We start from the raw sequence: 15,149 nt of genomic DNA, 5'->3' as shown, positions 1-15,149 counted from the left end.
GCCCATCCAGAGAGCAGTCAAGGACAGCAGGCTCCTTGTGACCTGGAACTGTCTCATTGCTCTCCGTAGCCTCACTACCTAGCACAGTGCCTGGTGTTCAGAAAGCACTTGATCAATGTTCGTTGGAATGAACCAAAAAATGAATGACAAAAGAATAAGGCCAAGTTCAAAATACCCAATAAGCTTTGAATTTTATTCCTCCCTCTGGTGGCTTTTGACAGCCTATGGCTTTCTTTCTAGGGCCAGATAGTTCATGTGGAACCACCCTCACGGTCCCTCCTGAGAACTCTTGGCCACCCAGTGTGTCTCCTTCCCTTCTCTTTACGTGGTAGATGTGCTCCATACGGCCACATTCCACTTAGCGGCTTGTTTCCATGGCAACTTGCTTCTTCATTATGCCACACTCACCCTGCCTCTCATTACGAGGCATTGCCATATCTTATTCAGATTTCTAACCCTGTCAGTTCCCAGCCGTGTTTATATCCTGTCTGATATAGAATGTCTTACATTAAGGGAACATTGTCTTCTCAGAAAATTAACTTTAAAAATTGCATTTAAACACATTATGGCATGATTTATTTTCCAACTAGAAATATCAATTTTCTCCACAACTTCCTTGCCAAGAAACAAGTTCCCTTGTCAGCCATTTTCACTGACTCTTTTCAAAACTTTTTTCTCCATGCATATTTTAAAGCCCTGGACAGAGTCTCCAGAAGAAGCGTCTGGCTCCTGAAGTAACGTATGGCTCTCAAACTTTCACCGATATCTGCGGACTCTACCCCCTGCTGGTCACTGCCATGGTCAGACCACCAGCAGTCTCTCCCTTGGTACTGAAGAAGATCTGAACACCATCCCAAGAAAATGTAGGCACAAGAGTCACAGTGCACACTTAATTTCATTTTATTGTGTCACTTTTATTAGACCAGTCCATTTGTGTTTTAAGGCTCCTGACACGGTTTTCCTCACTTTAATGAAGAAAGATCTAGCTAATCTGTTCTTGGAATCCATCTTGGTCAACTTACAGAGTGTGTCTTTTTTTTTTTTTTTTTCAGAGTGTGTCTTGACCTTAGTCTCTTTCTCAGCTGTCAACTATTTTAAGAAACACTCAGATGAGACCCACTAATGCCGGTTCAGGATCACCTCGTCTTTTCTTTTCAAGGCGGATTTTCACATCTGCTGGAAGAACTGTCTGCCACACACCTGCCACTTGTAGCCAGTGTGGATAGGCTTGTCCTTGGTCCAGCAGCTCATTCTGTTCCTCAGTTGGGGCCTTTCACCATTCCTTACCTTCCCATAAAGCACCGAATGGATTCCTACATTTGGTGTCTCTCACTTGTAAGGTCCCTCATGGCCCAGCTCAGTGTATTGCTGGGATCCTTCATTTAGGTCTGTGCCTCAATGCTCAGTGAGCCTCTATGTAGCAGAACATTTATTTATTGTGGCTAAGATATACTTCCAAGTTCCATAGAACAACTTTCCTCTGGCTGTGCAGAGGAAAAAAGAAATTCAGTTCTGAAGGACCTACTATATAGCACAAGGAACTACACTCAATATTTTGTAATAACCAATACGAGAAGAGAATCTGAAAAAGAATATATATATAACTGAATCACTTGCTGTGTACCGGAAACTAACACAACATTGTAAATCTACTATACTTCAATTTAAAAAAAAGGAACAAAAATCAATTCTGATTTCTCCTGCCCTTTTCACACCTGCATTTAGAGTTAGAATGCATCAGAGGATGTGTAAAGTTCATCCTAACCGTGTAGCTATGCTATAACCCAGTAGAAGATATTTTCTGAAGAGTTGGTTACGCATACCAGACATACTGTACAAGGGGTGTTTTTTTGTTTTTTGTGTTTTTTTTGCGGTACGCGGGCCTCTCACTGTTGTGGTCTCTCCCGTTGCGGAGCACAGGCTCCGGACATGCAGGCTCAGCGGCCATGGCTCACGGGCCCAGCCACTCCGTGGCATGTGGGATCCTCCCGGACCGGGGCACGAACCCGTGTCCCCTGCATCGGCAGGCGGACTCTCAACCACTGCGCCACCAGGGAAGCCCCAAGGGGTGATTCTTGTAGGGGAAAGTCTTTGCTGGTTGTTTACTGTACTGGGTTGAATTGTGTCCCCCACAAAAATACCTTCAGGTCCTAATACCCATTATCCGTGAATATGACCTTATTTGGAGACACGGTCTTTGCAAATGTAGTCAAATTAAGATGAGGTTATACTGGATTAGGTTTGGTCCGAATACGACTGCTGTTCTTTTTTTTTTTTTTTTTTTTTTTTTTGGTACGCGGGCCTCTCACTGTTGTGGCCTCTCCCGTTGCGGAGCACAGGCTCCGGACACGCAGGCTCAGCAGCCATGGCTCACGGGCCCAGCTGCTCCGCAACATGTGGGATCTTCCCGGACCGGGGCATGAACCCCTGTCCCCTGCATCAGCAGGCGGACTCTCAACCACTGCGCCACCAGGGAAGCCCACGACTGCTGTTCTTAAGAGAGAATATTGGACACAGAAGGATGAAGGTCACGTGAAGACAGAGGCAGAAATTGGACTTGTGTTGCCATAAGCCAAAGGATGTGAAGAATTGTCAATAACCACCAGAAGGCAGAAGAGACAAGGGAAGATTCTCTCCTAGAAACTTTGGAGGAAACATGGCCCTGCCAATGCCTTGAATTCAGCTTCCAGGCTCCAGAACTATAAGAGCATACATTTCTGTTGTTTTAAGGCCTCCAATTTGTGGTCATTTGTTACAGCACCCTAGGAAACCAATACATTCACCACTGGAAAACTAAATAAAGGTAAGAAGTTTGAGGGGCTTCCCTGGTGGCGCAGTGGTTGAGAGTCCGCCTGCCGATGCAGGGGACACGGGTTCGTGCCCCGGTTCGGGAGGATCCCACATGCTGCAGAGTGGCTAGGCCCGTGAGCCATGGCCGCTGAACCTGCGCATCTGGAGCCTGTGCTCTGCAACGGGAGAGGCCACAACAGTGAGAGGCCCGCGTACCGCAAAAAAAAAAAAAAAAAAAAAAAGAAGAAGAAGTTTGAAACTTGGGAATTTTGTCCTGCCTCCAACGTTCAAATCCCCCAAGGATAAATGGGAATTTGCCCAGTTTGTTTCTTGGATATGAGAAAAAAACAGAGACATTTTTTCCTCCCCTGACATTGGTATCATTGTTAGCCGTAATATATTAGACTATCATATTTGAGCTACTGCCTAAATATTTACAGCTCCTCCTGGAGTATGAATGCCTAACATCCTGATAAGACGCTGCTTGAGAGACACACCCCTGACCATGATGCACAGCTTTGCACCCTCCCTCCATGCCCAGCTAGTGAATTAAACATGACTGCTTGAGTTGACTCCTTAATCTGCAAGGGCAGCAGGCAACTTGGGGGTTGGATGTGATAAGTAATGGGGATTACAAATGACCATTGTAAATTCTCATCCAAGGAAAAGCTCCGCACAAATTGCTTTTTAGATTATTTTTTTGTTTGTTGTTTTGGGAGAAAGAGTTCTAGAGCTGAGGCTTGATGGAGAAGCTGGAGTCGGGATGGGAGCAAATGCAATAGTTTGGTAAGGAAATGATAGTGGCAGTTAACACTGGAAAAAAAAAGGAGATTCAAGAGATGTGCAGCAAGGGAATTGGTTGGGTGCTGGATAGAAGCAGAGTTAGAAATAAAACTGACTCCTAAGCTGAGAAAATCTGGAAAATATTTGGGTCACTGATTGTGATGGGGAATTGATGTTTGAGACTAAGAAGGGCAAGAAAGAGGGTGATGAGGTTGGGGATCTAGCAGCCTCATGAGCTAATAGAGCTCGTAGGGCCCTCAAAGTCATTGACTCCAAGGGTCACCCTGAGGCCCACAGAGGGGTAACTACTCAACCAAAATCCTACGGCCAGCGACAGACAGAGCCCAAGTCAGAATCCAGGACTCCTATCATCGTCCTGTATTCCTTCCAAATTAGAAGACTGGAAGAAAGTGGGAAGCTTTAGGCTGAAGCATGTAGATTTTGTAGAACCCCGCTTTATAGCTGGTAACAAACACAGTTCCCGAAAAAGAATGTATGGGCAGAGGCCGCAAACCACCAGCTCATGGATTGACCTCGACTCTATTTTTTTAAATTAATTTTTGAATTGATTACTGGGAATTCCCTGGTGGTCCAGTGGTTAGGATTTGGTGCTTTCACTGCTGTGGCCTGGGAACTAAGATCCCACAAGCTACATGGTGCAGCCAAAAAAAAAATTTTTAATCGATTACTAACATTTAAAAAGTAAGCAATATATGTGGAATCTAGAAAATGGTACAGATGAACTTAGTGGCAAAGCAGAAACAGAGACACAGATGGAGAGAACAAACGTATGGATACCAAGGGGGGAAGGGAGGGTGGGATGAACTGGGAGATTGGGATTGATATATATACAATACTATGTATAAAATAGATAACTAATGATAACCTACTGTATAGCACAGGGAACTCTACTCAATGCTCTGTGGTGACCTAAATGGGAAGGAAATCTAAAAAAGAGGGGATATATGTATACGTAGAGCTGATTCACTTTGCTGTGTAAAGTGAAGAAACTAACACAGAAACTAACACAACATTGTAAAGCAACTATACTCCAATAAAAATTAATAAAAACTTAAATTAATTAATTAAAAAATAATTTAAAAATAATAAAAGGCCTTAAAAAAAAAAGAGTAAGCGAGCTCCTCTAAAACTCTGGCTGTCTAGGTGTTCTGGGAAAAGCCAGTGGATCTATGAGAAAGGAGGAAGAGCTGCCCTCTGTTTAGATGAGGCAGGCAGGCAGAGGCTGGTGTGCCCATCTACCTAGCCGGCTTCGCTAACTTATATTCTCTACCTGGCCCCTGCGGGCCCTGGAGTCTGCCAGCCCTGGGAGGGGAGGAAAGGCAGAGGCCCTGAGCCCGAGGCCGAAGCCAGAGTTGGGACTGTTAATGGCAGGGGTGAAAACAACCTGGCAAAGAAACCCAGGGGCTAGAAGGACTAGAGAGCCTAGGTCACAGAAGCTAAGGTCTTGTCCAAAAAGTCAGGGACAGACATTTCATCTATTTTTAAATAAAGCAACAGGATGTGGAAACCAAAAATGTGGTCAGTTCTCCCATACTGCGCAATGGTGATGACTTATGCAAAACATCCTCTTTTCCTATTTTTAACCAGGTCACAGAAGCTGCATCAAAGGACTGGCTGCTGACTAATCCCGTTGAGGCGCCTTTCTCTGAGTTGCATAAATGTCATCTACACGAGCTAGAGAACATTTGAGAAGGAAAAAAAACCCTGTTAAGACTCCTGCACAGAGGGCATTCTTAAAAATAGTCTTCTGAGTGGTATCAAGGTGTTCTGGGCCACAGCTTTCTGGAACTTATCTAGGATTTCATGGCTGAATGGTGCAGATATTCAAAGAGAAATCATTCATTCATTAAAGATGAATTAATGATCCATGACTTTTTTGGACTCCAAAGTACAGTGAGGACAGTTTTTCAGTAGATCACCTGGAGAATTACGCTGATTTTCTCAGCAAAACTATTATCTAGTTGTATAAATATCCCTGCACCAGGAACAGGCATTTTATTGGAGAAAAGGAATCAGGAATGAAAGCAAAGGGTTGTCAACGCGTTATGGACGAGAACCACATCATGACAATGGCAGGCCTTGGACGTCAGCAGAGAGCTCAGCCATCATGGAGGGCAACCTTCTCACTTTACTGAGGGGGGAGACGGAGCTGTTACAGGTGGTGTGGAGGCCCTGCCGCTCCCCCCCAACCCCCCCACCAGGCCTCACCACTTCTGTGCGTTCCCACTGTCCAGTGGTCAGACTCTGAAATCTCTTTGCCTGGGGGCTTTTTTCATAACTGAGGAAAGCCAGATGTGGCAGGGAATAAATACCACCGAGAAGCAGCAGCAGCCCACAATCAGGGACTGGTAGGACTTGGTGTCTAAATACCCCAGGCCCTCACCCCTCAGTGGGGCGTGAGCTCTACAAGCTGCTAACACAGAGAGAGTAGGCTGCAGGCTTTAGCAGGCAAGTATCTTGCTAGAGTTAATGTAATAATGTTGTTTTGTTTTCAATGTGTATGTGTGGTATGTATAGTTTATATATGTATATTTAAGATGTATATTAATGTATATATGTAAATATGGGTATATAATAAATAATGTATATATGATGTTTATATAAGTTACTTTCTATTTACGGAAGGTGATACTGTTTTTCCATTTACAGTGGTGTTATAAAGTTTCCTTTTATTTTTTAAAAATTTATTTTATTGAAGAATAGGTGATTTACAATGTTGTGTTAATTTCTACTGTATAGCAAATGATTCAGTTATACATATATATACATTCTTTTTCATATTCTTTTCCACTATGGTTTGTCACAGGATGTCGAATATAGTTCCCTGAGCTACACAGTAGGACCTTGTTGTTTATCCATTCTATATATAATAGTTGCCTCTGCTAGTCCCAAACTCCCAATCCTTCCCTTCCCCACACCCTGTCAGGTCATCAGCCTCTGTTTCAAGCATGGCACCTTTGTCTTTGTTGGGTTAAGAACTGGTGATATAAAGAAGGAATTAGAGATACAAACTACTAGACATAAAATAGATAAACAACAAGGATTTACTGCATAGCACAGGGAATTATATTTAATATCTTGTAATAACCTATAATGAAATATAATCTGAAAACAAAAGCTGGATCACTTTGCTGTACACCTGAAACTAACACAACATGGAAAATCAACTATACTTCTATTTAAAAAATACATTGTAGGCTTTGAACTGTACATTTAAAAATTGTTAAAATGGCAAATTTTATGTTACATATATTTTACCATAATAAAAAATACAAAACAAAAATATATAGGTTTTAAAAAAGGTGACTTAGAGGAAGGGGGCTTTACTGCTTAAAAGAACAGTAGTTGATACGTTTGCAAATTTCAAATGGAGTACAACACTCAATCGATCACGAAATTGAGGCCCAGAGAGATTAAATGACATTTCCCAGTTCCCACACAGAGTCTGTGACAAAGCCAGGACAAGGCCCCATTCCCTTAACTCCCATCCATGCTCTTTCCACAGTACTCACTTCCTGAGGAGGCGGGACTTGAAGAATGGGAGGAAGTGAATGGGGAGAGAAGATTGGAGCGTGCAATGAGGAGGTCCAAGAGAGCAAAGGTGTGAAGGGGGAATGCAGGTGACTCTCCCCAAGCCAGGTGGGAAGAGCTTTTTGACTAAAGGGAGGGTTGGGGCAGAAGCGGGGTCAGATTGGAGGGGAGTGTGAATGACCGATGGGAAGAATGTTAACTCCCCAGGACCTATGATGCAAATCTCTGAGCTGGGAAACGATAGGTCAAAACCATGCTGTAGGAGGCAGCATGGTAGAAAGTAACTATGTTCAAATATTGTTTCCAGGACACAGTGCAGACAAGTTACTTAGCCTCTCTGTGCCTTGGTTTCTTCACCTACAAAACAACAACAGCGTCAGAACTCCCTTCATGAAATTTTGGTGAGGATTAATGGAACTAATACACCAGAAGCAATATCTAGTATCTAGTAAGGGCTCAATAAATCATACCTATTATGATTTCTAAGGACTGAATTGACTCAAGAGACAGAAGTGCCTTGGCTGAGCTAGTTAATTGCAGAGCCAGAATTAGGAGTCAGTTCCTATAATTTCTAATTCAACCTTCTTTTTCTTTCGTTGTATCATATTTTAAAACAACGGATTATTTATTTTCTGGTATGTATTAGCATTTCAACTTGCAAGACATAGCACTCATTCTTTGTGTACAATCATTACAATGGTTTCCTTTAGGAAAAAGAATTTTGATCAATTTCTTTCACTCTCTAATTAATATATCACATTTAGAGTGAGTGCACTGTTTGCTTTGAAAAAGAAAGACTTTCAATTTTCAGGTCTTCAGGCAACTGACATTGCAGCCTGACTTTAAACCATAAGAAATTACATATGACATTTAGAATATAATAACTATTCCGATTACTTCTTTGTGTCTGTGGAGAAAACATTTATTTTTACCAAATGTTATCTTTTCCCGCTTTCATCAAATGAATCATACTTAGGACCCAAGAGCATCTGTTGTTCTTTATGATTCATTGATCAACCATGAAAGAACAAACAAATCAAATACTGAAACTTGGGTGGCACTTTATTGGTGATTGTCTAAAGGAGACTGTGGTCTCCCGAAGAATCATAGACCTTAAGAGATGGCGGCTTCCTTGGAGATTCCGTATCCCTGCTCCTTCATCTTTATAGACGAGAAAATTTGGTTCAGAAAGGTGAAGTGACTTTTGCAAAGTCATCCAGCTAGTTGGTGGAAAAGAGGGATTTTGATCCCATTTTTTTTTCTAACTTTGAAAAAGAAAGAGGGATTTTGATCCCCCGCCCCTTTTTTTTCTGACATTGCATCATGTCCTGCATCAACTCATGGATTTCTGAAAAGTCTTCCTGCATTTCAGGTAGGCCAGATCCAGTTTGCTGCTTCTTTGTGCAAGTAAAGTTTTATTGAAACACAGCCATGCTCATTCCTTTATTGATTGTCTATGGCTGCTTTCTCACTACAGTGGCAGAGGTGAGGGGGTTGTACCAGACCCACACGACTGCAAAGCCTGAAAGACTTACTATCAGTCCCTTCACAAAAAAAGCGTGCTAGTTTCCATTGTATATCAAGCCTAGTTGAAATTCTGTTTTTTGTTTTTATTCTTTTTGTATCAGACCCTAATGTCAATGTTGAGTAAAGTGGGCTTGGGCAGGGAAGAATGGGAAAGAAGAAAGAGAAAGGAAAGAGCTAACATTTATTTGTCTCATTGGGGGAGACTTTTTATGTGTCACCCCATTTAATTCTCAAAAAGATGCTATCAGATTGCTCTTTTAAGCCCCATTTTATAAATAAGAAAACTGAGGCTAAGAGAGAGAAAAGCCGAGTTGCCTAAGTTCATGTCACTAATAATTAGCAGGACTAAGGTTTGAATCCAGCCTTCCCCATTCTAAAACTCTCTGTTCTTCCTTCTGTACCATGTGACTGTCATAGTCAAGGTTACCTTCTATTTTTAAAATGTGATATATCATCCCTTAAATTGAAAGAGTTGAATTAAAGAATAATATTGGATACCAAATCATATTTGATAAATAGTTAAATACTAGTTACAATTGTCTAATTCATGATGCCATCATGGGTTTTATTTTCCTCTGGGTGCTCATTTATACAAGTGGGTGAGTTGGACTGCAGAACATAATAGCACATTTTTTGACAATTAGCATTTTGCATTATTGGCTAAACTTGATGGATTTAATAGCTCCTGCAGCAACTTGTAGAATGGAGGTCTTGTGTGTATGTCCACACAACTAATTACATAGATACCACATAGATGTGTTTTTATTTAATCAACAATTCCTCCTCTCCAAAGTTGGCTACACTTCTCTAAAGCAGTGTTTACCAATTTGCCTCATCATCTGAATTGCCCGTGAAGACCCTTAGAAGACAGATTCCCAGGACCCTTCCAGGTCTCTCTAGTTAGTATATCTGGGTTTAGGTTTGGGAATCCATAATTTTACATTATTTTGTAACCTCGGAAGGTAATTCTGATGATTAATCAGCTCTGGGAACCACTGCTCTGTAAGGTCATGAAGGGATGGATGTCCGTATCTTTGTCTCAGTCCTTCCTGGTCTTCCCTTACCTCCTCTAACCTGTCCTCTTCCTGAGTCCCACTCGGTGATCAGTGGGTACATTGTTCCTTGTCTTTGCTGAATGAGGCTGGGGGCGAGGGCACCTCACACACCACACTATGTATTTCCTCAGTGTCCAGTAAAGCAGTGCAGACACTTTCTGCCTTAATCGTAGTTACTGTGTTTAGTTATGCTTTTGTTTCTCTCATTGCTTTTTTTGCTTTTCATTTGCATTTGCAAAATTTCCTCAGATACAAATCTGACTAACTTCTACTTTTTGACTAAAAAGTGAGGTTCATAGACACCCAAAATTTAGATCATAAAAGTCTATTATCCCCTGTACCCTGTTATTCATCTCCCTGTCATTTCCAACTTCTAAAAATGTCACTGCAACCATTAGCAATTAAAATCAAAAGGTACTTTGTACCCTGAAAGTTTGGTAGTCTCAGACACGCATTAATTTAAATCTTTCCTCCCCACTGTACAGGGTTTACATTAACCTAATAAAACAGGCTTTTAAATATACATATATAACCACACTCAACACACATTCATTTTATTAACCAGTTCCTCTACCATAGTATAAATTAAATAAAATAATTATATATAGTAGGGTGTATATGTTAATCCCAAACTCCTAATTTATCCCTCCCTCCCCCCAACATTTCCCCTTTGGTAACCATAGTTTCTTTTCTATGTCTGTGAGTCTGTTTCTGTTTTGTAAATAAGTTCATCTGTGCCAGTTTTTAGATTCCACATATAAGTGATACTGTATGATATTTGTCTTTCTCTGTCTGATTTCCTTCACTTAATATTATAAGCACTAGGTCCATCCATGTTACTGCAGATGGCATTATTTCATTCTTTTTTATGGCTGAGTAGTATTCCATTATATATATGTACCACATCTTCTTTCTCCATTCCTTTGTCAATGGACATGTATGTTGCTTCCATGTCTTGGCTATTGCAAATAGTGCTGCAATGAACATTGGGGTGCATTCTTCTTTCGAATTATGGTTTTCTCTAGATACATGCCCAGAAGCGGGATTGCTGGGTCATATGGTAGCTCTATTTTTAGTTTTTTAAGGAACCTCCAGACTGTTCTCTACCGTGGCTGTACCAATTTACATTCCCACCAACAGTGTAGGAGGGTTCCCTTTTCTCCACACTCACTCCAGCATTTATTATATGTAGACTTCTTAATGATGGCCATTCTGACCAGTGTGAGGTGATACCTCACTGTAGTTTTGATTTTCACTTCTCTGGTAATTAGTGATGCTGAGCATCTTTTCATGTGCTTTTTGGCCATGTGTATGTCTTCTTTGGAGAAACGTCTATTTAGATCTTCTGTCCATTTTTTGATTGGGTTGTTTGTTTTTTTGATGTTGAGCTGAATGAGCTTTTTATATATTTATAAAATAAATAATCAACAGGGACCTACTGTGTGGCACAGGGAACTCTACTCAATATTCTGTAATAACCTATGTGGAAAAAGAATCTGAAAAAGAATGGACATATGTGTATACATAACTGAATTGCTTTGCTGTACACCTGAAACTAATACAACATTGTAAATCAACTATACTCCAAAAAAAAAAGTCAATCAGGACTGTTAAGAAAAATAAAAGACATTTACAAGCTTCCCATTCAAGATGGGGACCTAAAAGGACCCTGAACTCACCTCCTGCCACAGACACACCAAATCTACAACTACACATGGTACAGTTTCCTCTGGAAAAAAACCTAAAAACTGGCTGAGGCACTCCTAGCATCCAGCGAATGAGAGAAGGTCTACATGGAAGCCCCCGGTAGGAGAGGCTGGGACACAGTCTCGCCACAAACCCCACTTCCTCCTCCTTTTCCTCCTCCTCTTTGACCCCTTGACCCCTGAGAACCCACAGCTTCTCACTGAGGAGGAAAAGCTTTAAACCCCACATTGGGCACCTCCCACTTTTAAGATCTGCACCTGAGAGACGGGCCTCCAAAACATCTAGCAAACTAACGGGAGCTCTGTCCACAAGCCCCACAAGGCTCTACGGACCTGGGCTCTTAAAGGGTTCGCACTGGGATGCACCAGCCCCAAAGCTCAGGGCAAAGCATGGATGCAGGGTGCCAGGACTTGTAGGGGGAGAGGCCCACGTGCTGCTCTTGGAGTTGGCCTAGGCTCAGGCATCTGATCAGACAGGCATTTGCTGGCGCTCTGGGGGCGGGGCGGGGGCGGGGCGCAGCTGGCAGCTGCCATCTTGGCTCTCCCTCCGCAGCTTCCGGGGGCCAGGGTCCCCTGAGCGGAGCTTTTATGTGCGTCTGGCTGCCACCCAGGAGCCACTCCTTGATTGCCTGGCTTTGCTGGCCAATGGGGCTTGCGTCCTTGGGTCCCCTGGGAGTATGGTAATCTGCAAGGTGCTTCTTGGTCTGCCACCTGGGGCAGTGCACAGACAGCCGTCTGAGGCACCCCCCCACCCCAGGCTCTCTGCGAGTGCAGCCTCTTCGCTGGTCCTGGACCTCCGGTCGGAGGTGCAGGCCCACCTATAGGGCTCTATGGACGTGGATGTGCTCTCAGGGAAGGTAGGCTAGTGTAAGGCATCTTTGCGCTCTCCCTCTGCCTTGCTATAGCTCACAGACAGGAGTTTGTACACTCCTCTGGAGTCCCAATTTGGGGGACTGCTTTCCCGGGGGACACCTCGAGATGGTGGCCAGCGAGGCATACACTTGCAGTCCCATAGGATTGTATATACCTGCATACTTTAAAAGCTGCTGCCTGAAGGTCTGGCTTCTTAATCACATACCACAGTATAGCACATTAGAAAACTCTAAATATGAAAAATAATTTCCGCAATCTCACCAGCAATCATTGACTTTTTCATTCATGCCACCTTCTAGTCGCTGTCCAGCTCATTTTCAGAATCTATATTGACTTTTTCCTTCCTGTATTGTGATTTTAAAATACAATATTTGTTTAACAAAAAAAAAAAAAAAAACACTCTTAAAGAGCTATGCATAAGCTCTACCAAGCACAGCATTGATTTCTAATGTGTCTGTGAGTAATAAATTTACGAATATTATGGGTTACCCTCCTTGTGTTTCTTGTGCTCTCCTGCAATAGTTCATGGACTGGCTTTGCAAATCGGTGCTTGTCCAAATAGATATTTTATATTCATCTCTTCAATTCTTGCTTATTAAACTTCACAGATATAGTGGTTCCCCATGATATATTATTAAGAACAAACAATTAACTTGTCATTTTATTTAAAAGAACAAAGTTCTCATTTCAAAAGCTCTGCATGCATTTGACATAATTATATGGGAATCTTTTCAAAGCTGCTTTTTCATCTTTTGAGGTTCCCCCTCTAACTTTGCCAAATATAGTTATTAATAAATCTCTACAATAATTAATTTTAAACAAATTTGCTTACAGTTTAAAACAAGTTTGGAATGTTTTATTTATGTAAGCACTTTTGTAAATGTAAAAAGATATTGGGCATCCTTGAAAGTAATATTGGGTTGGCCAAAAATTTCGTTTGGTTAATGAATACCTTGTTCAATAAAGTTCTTAGTGAAAATGAAAAATGTCTTTTATTTTTACTTAAAACTGAACAAACTTTTTGGCCAACCCAATATTTTAAAAAACTGACCTTATAAATTCTCTAATGTATGAACTTTGTATTAGTACTTATATAAATGCATACCACCACCTCTTCCATTACCATAAGGCTTAATGATTATGGTCTTAGGGTAATGTTAAAGATTTCTTTTAAATAAGTATTACCCAACATCGTTTTGAGAACATTTAACTTTTTTTACTTGGAGGCAGTGTGAGGGATTGGTGAATCTAATCATTTACATCAGATTCAATCTAGTGTGTATCCTCCCTTAAAGTAAATGAGTTAACCTTATCATTAAACCTTATTTTGTTTTAAATACAAGAATAATAATAGGGCTTCCCTGGTGGCATAGTGGTTGGGGGTCCGCCTGCTGATGCAAGGGACATGGGTTCGTGCCCCGGTCCGGGAGGATCCCATGTGCTGCGGAGCGGCTGCACCCGTGGGCCATGGCGGCTGGGCCTGCGCGTCCAGAGCCTGGGCTCCACAGCAGGAGAGGCCACAGCAGTGAGAGGCCCGCGTACCGCAAAATAATAATAATAATAATAACAATAAAATAATTGACCTCAATGGTCTTTGTCAAAGTCACCTCAGTGACTTTGGGTGAAAAAGTTAGTTCTTACTCACTCAGAAATAAGATATTTTGATCCACCAGAGGGCAGACAGAAGAAGCAAGAAGAACTACAGTCCTGAAGCCTGTGGAACAAAAACCACATTCACAGAAAGATAAACAAGATGAAAAGGCAGAGAGCTACATACCAGATGAAGGAACAAGATAAAACCCCAGAAAAACAACTAAATGAAGTGGAGATAGGCAACCTTCCAGAAAAAGAATTCACAATAATGATGGAGAGGATGATCCAGGACCTCGGAAAAAGAATGGAGGCAAAGATCGAGAAGATGCAAGAAATGTTTAACAAAGACATAGAAGAATTAAAGAACAAACAAACAGAGATGAACAATACAATAACTGAAATGAAAACTAGACTAGAAGGAATCAATAGCAGAATAACTGACGTAGAAGAACGGATAAGTGACCTGGAAGACAGAATGGTAGAATTCACTGCTGTGGAACAGAATAAAGAAAAGAGAATACAAAGAAATGAAGACAGCATAAGAGACCTCTGGGACAACATTAAACGCAACAACATTCGCATTATAGGGGTCCCAGAAGGAGAAGAGAGAGAGAAAGGACCAGAGAAAATATTTGAAGAGGTTATAGTCAAAAACTTCCCTAACATGGGAAAGGGAATAGCCACCCAAGTCCAGGAAGCACAGCGAGTTGTATACAGGATAAACCCAAGGAGAAACATGCCAAGACACATAGTAATCAAATTAGCAAAAATTAAAGACAAAGAAAAGTTATTGAAAGCAGCAAGGGAAAAATGACAAATAATATACAAGGGAACTCCCATAAGGTTAACAGCTGATTTCTCAGCAGAAACTCTACAAGCCAGAAGGGAGTGGCATGATATGCTTAAAGTGATGAAAGGGAAGAACCTACAACCAAGATTACTCTACCCAGCAAGGATCTCATTCAGATTCGATGGAGAAATCAAAAGCTTTACAGACAAGCAAAAGCTAAGAGAATTCAGCACCACCAAACCTGCTTTACAAAAAATGCTAAAGGAGCTTCTCTAAGTGGGAAACACAAGAGAAGAAAAGGACCTACAAAACCAAACCCAAAACAATTAAGAAAATGGTCATAGGAACATACATATCGATAATTACCTTAAACGTGAATGGACTAAATACTCCAACCAAAAGACATAGGCTTGCTGAATGGATACAAAAACAAGACCCATCTATATGCTGTCTACAAGAGACCCACTTCAGACCTAGGGA

This window comes from Phocoena sinus, chromosome 17, assembly GCF_008692025.1.
Source record: "Phocoena sinus isolate mPhoSin1 chromosome 17, mPhoSin1.pri, whole genome shotgun sequence".
Lineage (NCBI taxonomy): Eukaryota > Metazoa > Chordata > Mammalia > Artiodactyla > Phocoenidae > Phocoena > Phocoena sinus.
Note: the sequence above shows the minus strand (reverse complement) of the source record.